Here is an 8,477-nt window from a genome sequence, read left to right on the forward strand (position 1 = left end):
TCTTTTTGTATATATGTGTGTGTATATATATACACAAAAATATTTTTAAAAATCCATCTCCCGGAATTATTGGTTATTCTTGCTCTTCGCCTCTAGCTATAAGCAGGTAAAATGAATTCAGCTGAAAACCTCACTAAATGCCGGAGGGAGTATTCACAGGAAACAATAGTGAGGTCTTCTGCTGGGGCAGAAAAACAACGGAAAGACATTTTAAAAAAAACCCCAAGCTCTTTTTCCTCCTGTCCTATGTGCTTGTCTCCAGTCTGAGCTTGACGGAAGGTTTTTGGCCATTTGAACTTGTTGTCAATGAAGGTGCCCTTCATTTTCGCTTTCTTAGCTTCCAGTTCAGCCGGCTCCTGCAGCCTCCTCTTGCTCATGCCTTTGCTCTTCAGCTGCTTCTCAATCGCTTTGGTCTTCGGTGCATATGAGTCAGCAGCTTCCCTAGCCTCAATCTCCACTTCCTCTTCATCAATGGTAGACACAGCGACAGAGCGGAACTTGCTCATGTCTTTAATTCCTTTGGTCATCATCACCTTCTTGAGAGGCTCTTGTCTTGACAACTGTTCCATCCACAATGAAGTTCACAGGAGCACTCTTGGGCTGGGACAGGTAGAAGAGTGGCAGGCCTCACTTTGCACACTTCTTCTTGTATTCTAGTAGTTCAATGCCTTCAGGCCTCTGGAGATATAGTTTCCTCATCTTCTCTATTACAAAACTTGAGTGTATTTGGCAGCATCAATGACACGAGATCTATCCCGGGGCCTCATGGATAACTTCTCTGACAGTCAAGTCCCAGGGCCACCTGTCCGCACTAGTAGACACGTGGAGGGGCTTCTGGTCATCGTCATATTCCTCCATGTTCCGGGTGTCAGAGCAGACTACCAACCTGGACACCATAATACACAGAAGCAGGGGGGGCTGTAATTAAGCTTTTTAATTTCCTGACTGCTGGTACCAAGAATGTTGATTGTGGAGCCAAGCAAACTAAAGCTGTGAACAATCTCAATCTCCGCTTGCTTCAACAGCACATATTCTAAAATTAAAACGATATGAAGAAGATTAGCATGACCCCTGAGCAAGGATGACAGGCAAATACATGAAGCATTCCGTAATTTTTTTTAATATGTTCCAAAGGGGAAAAAAACAAAACAAACACAATCTCAATCTCTTCATTGTCTATCATGATGCTGCTGCCAATGGGCCCAGTGGTGAGAATCTTTGTTTTCTTGATGTTGATCTTCAATCCATATTGAAGGCTGTAGTCCTTGACCTTCTGCAGCAAGTGCTTCAGGTCCTCCTCAGTTTCACACACAGTTTGTAGAAGGCTTAGAAGTTCAGAAGTATCTTTTAACAGTCTTTCCAATGGCAGTAAGGAGTCCCCTTTCTTTGTAGAGTGCTCCATGCGCATGCACTACTTCAAGGCATAACGGCTGTCAGAATAAATGTTAACAGTCTCATCTTTAGCTCACTGGGGTGCTTAGATCAGGGTGAAAGTCAGAGGGCCTTCAAGCACACCTGAGCCACTATCCATGGAAAAAGGGATACACATGGCTCACAGATGGGAAAATATTTCTCATGTGTCATTGGCCAGTTTGTCCTGCCATTCTCTCTGCCATTGCTATCTTATTAAGGGCTTTCTTTCCTTTCTCTGGTCCTCCACCTTTCCCATCCTGGTGTCTTTGAGGAAGGAACTCACTGAAGAATTGTATCATGACGGTTTCTAATCTCAACTGTAACCTGTTGTTTGTTTTTGTTGTGTGCCCTTGAGTGGAACCGACCCACAGTTTACCTGTTACTCTCTTAATAAAATCCATAGTTGTGAGTCCTGTGTGGTCAATTGCAGCAGATTAGCTGACCCAGGAGCAGAGCAGTAAGAGTCCTTGGGGGATTGGTGGTAGAATTGAAAGGCAAGTGCAGAAGTGTGGAAATGTCTGAAATTGCAATCAGTTTTGTACTGTGGATGATGGGAATGGAACCATTCCTCCTTGTGAGTTAGTTAAAGGTTAGACACCGCTGCTTTCATGACGGCAGCACGGTTTTTACAGTTGATGTCAGTAGCAAGGTCCATTGCAATGGCTCCAGCCTCACAGAAGCCTGGGATTTTGTAAGAATGAGAAGCTAGGGGCATGGAAAGCACGGATGTGAGCAAAGTCACTTGTAAAGTGGTCTGAAGACGAAAGTCAGAGGCCCAAGACCAAATGCATGTGAATGGGAAATGAGTAGGAGAGAAGTCAGATGAATCTGGGATTATTTTTTCTTCTACAAAAAGCTTATGTGTTACGATTTGTGTGTTTACCTGAATGTCCTTGATGGAAACAAAATGCTGCCTCTTTTATTGCCATCAGTCAGAGCTGACCCTTCAACAAGTTTTCAGAGACTATAAATTGCACAGGAAGAGAAGGCACATTTCTTTTCAGGAGGGCAGCTGATGGATTCAATCTGACCATGTTTAGGTTGGGAGCTTAACTCCCTACCCACTAGGTCACCACAGCTCCCTATATGGTCATGTAAAAATGTATGATGAAGGGAGCTCTGGTGGCCTAGTGGCAAGAAGCTGCAGTGCAATCCCAGAGGCACAAAGTTCGAATTCACCAGATGCTCTGCTGGAGAAGGCGGGGCAATCTCCTCCTGTACCAGCCAGACCCAATTTGATGGTACACACACAAAATATAATAAAATTTTTTAAAGTGTATGATGAAGATTAATAATCCATATTACAGATTACAGAAAACATGCAAACTTGCCTTCAGGCCACACTTGATCGGGTATGCTAAAAGATGAGGGGAGATCTACCACAGAGAAATACAGCTGTGTTGAAAGCAGCAGAACTGTGTAGGGGCCACAAGGGGCTTGAACCCCATCTGGTACCTTTAAATTAGGAAGCTTGCACTGAATGGACTTACATAGGAATGCAGAGTGGAGAAGAAATTTAAAATTGGAGTAAGCAGTTCATCTTTGGGTCGACTGAGACAGGGTAAGCTATTAGCATCAAGAGCCCCTTTCCAGGACTGAAAGTTAAAGGGAGCAGGCGAGTAGGCCGCCTGGTATGCTGACTTACAGTGATCACCTGGGGCCAATTGATGAGCGGAAGTAGAGGACGGTGGCAGTGGCCGGAGGGCTCGGTTTGGACATGTTATCCTGTGAACTGGTGCAGATTGCTGCAATCTGGTTCTTTACTCTGGTCTGGGCTCACTTATGGAGGCAGGTGCTCAAATTTCCAATCAAAAAGAAGGATTTTTAGGGAAATAGACTTGTCTCCTCCTACTACTGGTTTGATTTTGTATACCTTTGAGTCAGAATCGACTCATTGCTAACTTTCCAGAGGGTTTTCAGAGACTTTAAAATGACACAGGAAGATACTGTTCATCTTTCTCCCATGGTGGATTTGAACTGAATGCCTTTGGGTTGGCAGTGCAACTTCATAACACTAGGCTACCAGAGCCCCCCAAGAGTTTGATGTTCTTTTTAATTGCCATAAAGTCAATTATGACCCTCTGAAAAATGGATCCGAATCCTGCCTTATCCTGCACCATCTTCATAACCTCTGATATACTTGAGTTTATTGATGCAGTCACTGCATCAATCCGTATTGTCAACAAGCAAGTTAGAAATTGAGAGCTGGTTTACAGGCTTTCATGATCAGTTATTAGTAAGCTGGTTGTGAGGGAGAAGTTAATCCTTCAAGTATGAAAATCCATGGGGTCAGTTGTTCAGTAAATAGCACTTTTTTATGGAAACATGATAATTATTCTGCATAAAATTATCTAGGGGAGACATAGTCTACTCTAAACCTAGGTCCTAATGCCTCTCCCTTGCAAGGTACTTTCTCTTTACATAAACTTGCTTGCAGGACAAGTTTGGCCTCTCACTCTGGTTCCTGCTAAGTGGGAGAAAGGACCCTCAGAGAGGCAGTCCTGCAACAATGTGGAAACTTTCAGCTGTGTCTACCTCCCTCCACAGGCTGGAATTCTACTGAGAGTATCAAGTTTGAGAATCCAAGGCATGACCTGTCTTTTGCTCTACTCTGATGTGCCAACTGTTCTTCCTGTATGGACCTGCAAATTAGACAGCATGACTCAGTCTGAAATACTCCACCCTATTTCACTAAGCCTGTGGAAGCAAGCTTCATTAATCCAAAGGTTATTTATGTCCAGTACTCTTCAGTCTCATGACCGTGGGCTTTACAAGAGAACATGGCCTACTACACTGACAGTGTCACGAGTCAGGGGCTTTAGTTTAGATATTTCCTATTGGCTCTCTGTCCACACACCCCTATTCCCAGAATCCTGCTGTTTGTCACAAGTGCTAGACTTGGGGAAAACTGGTTTTAGGGGCAGTGGCAGAGATCTTGGAGCTCTGGTGGCACAGTGGGTTAAGTGTTAAAGTGCTAATTGAAAGGTCAATGGATTGAATCCACCAATTCTTCCATGGGAGAAAGATAAGCTAGTCTTTTCCCATTAAGATATACAGTCTCTGGTTCTGGGGCATCAGGACACCAAGGTCGATTAGAATGCCATAGTCCACAAAGATAATGTTCTACTTTTGTGAGTAGTAATTGGATACATACAAGCTGTTGAGTGGCAATCTAGGGCATAGCCTGTTGGTCTCTTCCTGTCTGAACAAAGACAGAAACAATTAATTTAAAGAACTAATGGATTACACAAACCTCAACTTCCAAGACCCTGAAACCAGAAAACTAGATGATCCCTGGCTACCACCGTTGACCTTCTAAAAGGAGTCACAGCAGAAGATCTTGAATAAAAGCCTCAAAACCTCATCACCGTGGAGCCAGAGCTGACTCACAGCTGACCAACATTGGGCTTCTGAGGACGTAAGTGGAACGAGAGGAAATGGTCTATCATTCTTCCGTGGAGCCATTATTGAATTCAAGCAGCCAGAGGGCTGCAGCCTTTGGGTTAGTAGTGAAACTCCCTGTGGTCTGGGCCACCAGCTCCCTATCCTGGATAGAGTGCGGGAAAATGTGCAGGGGGAAAAAAATCAACCACATAAAAAAGGCCAGGTTTATTGGTCTGCTAGAAACTGGTGGAACTCCCAAGCCTATGGTCTGGAATCATCCTTTTAACCTAGAACAAAACTCACTCCTGTTGTTCAACTTTCAGCCAAACAATAGACAAGTCTAGAAGTTGACCAGGGAGCTTTGGTGGCTTCGTGGTAAGGAGTTGGGCTGCCAACCCAAAAGCACACAGTTCAAATCCACCAGCTGCTCCATGGGAGAAAGATGAGCAATCTCCTCCTGTGCAATTTACCACCTCTAAAAACCTGCTGGAGCATCAGCTATGAGTCAATTCTGACTTGATAATAAGTAACAGCAACAGAAGGTAACGAGTAACACTGGGAGGCAGCCACTCTTTTAACTAATCAACGTGTGTGGTCCAAAGAGCAGCACTTGCCCAAAGGCAAAGCTCAAAAGGCAGGAAAGGGTAGGATAACAGGATTAATGAAGTGAAATAACCTTGTGAGTATTAAAACAAATGCTATAAAACAAAATGCATACAAATTGTGAGTGGAAAACTAATTTGTTCTGTAAAGTTCAATTCAAGTCACACACACAAAAATCTTTAAAAATAGAGACATCTGAGTTTTTAAAAGAAATAAAGGAAAATAACTGTATAGCCTTGGAAGCCAGTTGGAGGGTGGTCATGACTTATTGGCATTTGGTTTGGGGTTTTGGCAGAGAAATCTCTGTCAGCTGCTCCACCTTGAGAGAGAAACTTCATGGTCTCCCTGCCTGGAGCAGGGGTGAGTGGGCCTGAAGTATATGTATCCTGCAGTCCCAGGAGATGTGCCAACAATGAGCACCAGAGTCTGAGAGCTTAGCCTTGCCTGGGTCTATGTTAAGAGCTTTGCCTGCATTATCTCAACTAATCCTTATGAGAATCCTGTGATACAGTTCTGGGTCACCTGTATAGGGCTGGAATCCAGGTGGAGAGTATTCTGAAGCAGCCTGACTCTACAGAGGTTTTGATTTCTGGTTCTGGTGAGACTGGGTACATTGTTTACATTGGCTGTGAGTTGATTGTATTTGGCCTCCTATTTAAAAAGGCATTTGGGTCCTTGGGCCTGTGACCCTTGGGCCTGGTTTTAATTGTTTTTGCTCATTCTTCTAAGTGGTATAGCACTGGTCTGTGCATTGCTGTACAGAGGTAACTCATGGTTGTAGTGCTAAACACTGTGACACTGATGTGTCAAATGCGTTAATAGTTACCCATGGTGGACAGTGTTTGGTGGAGCTTCCCAATTAAAACAAGTTTGGAATTGGGAGTGGCATCCACTTCCAAAATAGCTTGCCTCTGGAAACTCTATGAACTTGGAGAAACGATGAAAGTTATACCAGTGTTCAGGTCTTTTGTTCATAGGGTCGCTATGAGTCATCTACAACTCGACACATTTAACAACGACGATAACAACTATCCACAGATGTGTGTGATGGGATGTGTGATTGGAGGAACAGCATCTTAAAGGGAACAACTGCTGAGAAGTTGAACTGCATGAGGTAGAACCACAGGCCGTGAGCTATGTCAGTGTTTGAGAGCTGAGCAGGAACTTCATCTGCTGCTTGGCTGGTGGGATGAAAGATCCACTTTACCTTTTTGAAAGGTTCAATGTTAAGCCCACTCTTATATTAGTGTGTATTAGTTTCCTACAGTGGCTATAACAAAGAACTGTGTTGGGTGGCTTAAACCACCAAAACTTTACTGTTTCACAGTTCTGGAGGCTAGAAGTCCAGAATCAAGCTGCCAACAGGGTCATGCTGTCCCTGAAGGTTCGAAGGGCAGATCTTCTCTGGGCTCTTCCCAATTTCTGGTGGCTCCTGACAACCCTTGGCATTTCTTGGCTTGTAGATGCATCATTCCCATTTTTGCCTGTTGTCTTTTCTCTGTGACTCTTCTCTTTTTGTAAGAACACATCTCATATTTTGTTAGAACCCTGACTTCATGTTAATATTGTTGTTGTGTTATGTACCACCAAGTCACCTGTGATTCATAGGGACTCTATGTAGAGCAACTCTGAACTCTGCCCTATCATGAGCCAATCTCACTGACTCCAACACACCTAATTCCATTGCCCCAGTTATCATGTCAATCCACCTCAAACAGGGTCCTCCTCTCCTATGCTGTCCCTCCACCCTTTCAAGCATGATGTCCTTCTCCAAAGACTGGTCTCTCCTGGCCATGTGCCCAAAGAGCCCATTTCCAAACAAGGTCATGTTCACAGATATAAGGAATTAGGGCTTCAACATATATAGTTTAAGAACCACAATTCAACCCATAGTAGTAGGTTGTGTTCTTTGTCAGATTCTGTGAAATCAGGGCTACAGCTTTCTTTTCTAAGACCCCAGTACAAGTTCTGCAGAACTAAGGGAGCTCTGGTGGTCTAGTGCTAAGGAGTTGCACTGCCAAACCAAAGACACAGGAGGTTCAAATCCACCAGGTGCTATGCAGGAGAAAGATGGTAATCTCCTCCCATAATTTACTGGGAAATCAGACTAAAAATCTACTGCTCTGAGAACAGATTTCCTGCTCCAACAGAAAGGAAGAACCCCCTGGAATCTCCTGCCAGAAGTGGGTCAACACCTCTGGAGACAGCAGGATACTGAGTAGGCCTTAGTCAGGCTCTTTAGATCAGATGATGCTCTTGCTCAAGTTTTACTGTGGAGGCCTTTCAGAAGAGAGGAGCAAAGGATGAGCATAGGACAGGGGTAAAAAGCTTGCCATGAAAGAAAGGCATGTCTGGAATGAAACTAGGGTTTTAACTAGATCATAAATGTCAGTTTATTGAATCCAAAGTGTGATTGTCCCACTCTGAGCCTCAATGCACCCTCTGGTCATTAAATGTCAGGAAGAACTCACTTGTTAAGTAAACACAGATGTTCAGTCTACTCCACAGGTTCAATTTCTCATTGAAATATAGCAAAATTTTTTGGTGTATAATTTAAGTTTTAAAGTTAATAAGAATGAAGCTGCTTCTGAAGTTGATCAGCTTCAGGGTGTTAATGATATTGAGTTTCTGGATTCACACAATTGAGAGCCAGACCCTTCCCTAGGGTGAACTTAACGAGTTGGTGCCACTTTTGAAGACTTCTTAAGACCCAGCCTGAAGGTCTAGCACTCTTAATTTTGCAGTCTATACTAACTGTTTTTTCTAGTGACAACCCTTCTCCCTCATCACTTTCTAAGTTAATGACCCTTCCCATATCCTGTAGCATGGAGCTCTGATGGCGCAGGGGTAAAAAGCTGCACTGCAATCCCAAAGGCACACAGTTAAAATCCACCAGCTGCTCCTCAAGGCAATCTCCTCCCTGGTGCTTTACTGCCTCTGAAAGCCTGCTGGAGGTTTAACTATGAGTCAGTTCCCACTTGACAAAACACAACAATGATGTAGCATGTTGCAAGGCTAACCACAATGTATGTCTCTGGTAGTTCAAATCTACCAGCAACTCCAGGGAGAAAGTTGAG

General features: G+C 43.8%; 1 pseudogene; it reads right to left on the reverse strand.

Annotated features, from left to right (window-relative positions):
* Positions 1-92: 92 nt before the first annotated feature.
* Positions 93-897, reverse strand: LOC102870918 (annotated as a pseudogene).
* Between the last annotated feature and the right edge of the window lie 7,580 nt (positions 898-8,477).

This window comes from Elephantulus edwardii, unplaced genomic scaffold (assembly GCF_000299155.1).
Source record: "Elephantulus edwardii isolate Elephantulus edwardi_28Jun2011 unplaced genomic scaffold, EleEdw1.0 scaffold00041, whole genome shotgun sequence".
Taxonomy (NCBI): domain Eukaryota; kingdom Metazoa; phylum Chordata; class Mammalia; order Macroscelidea; family Macroscelididae; genus Elephantulus; species Elephantulus edwardii.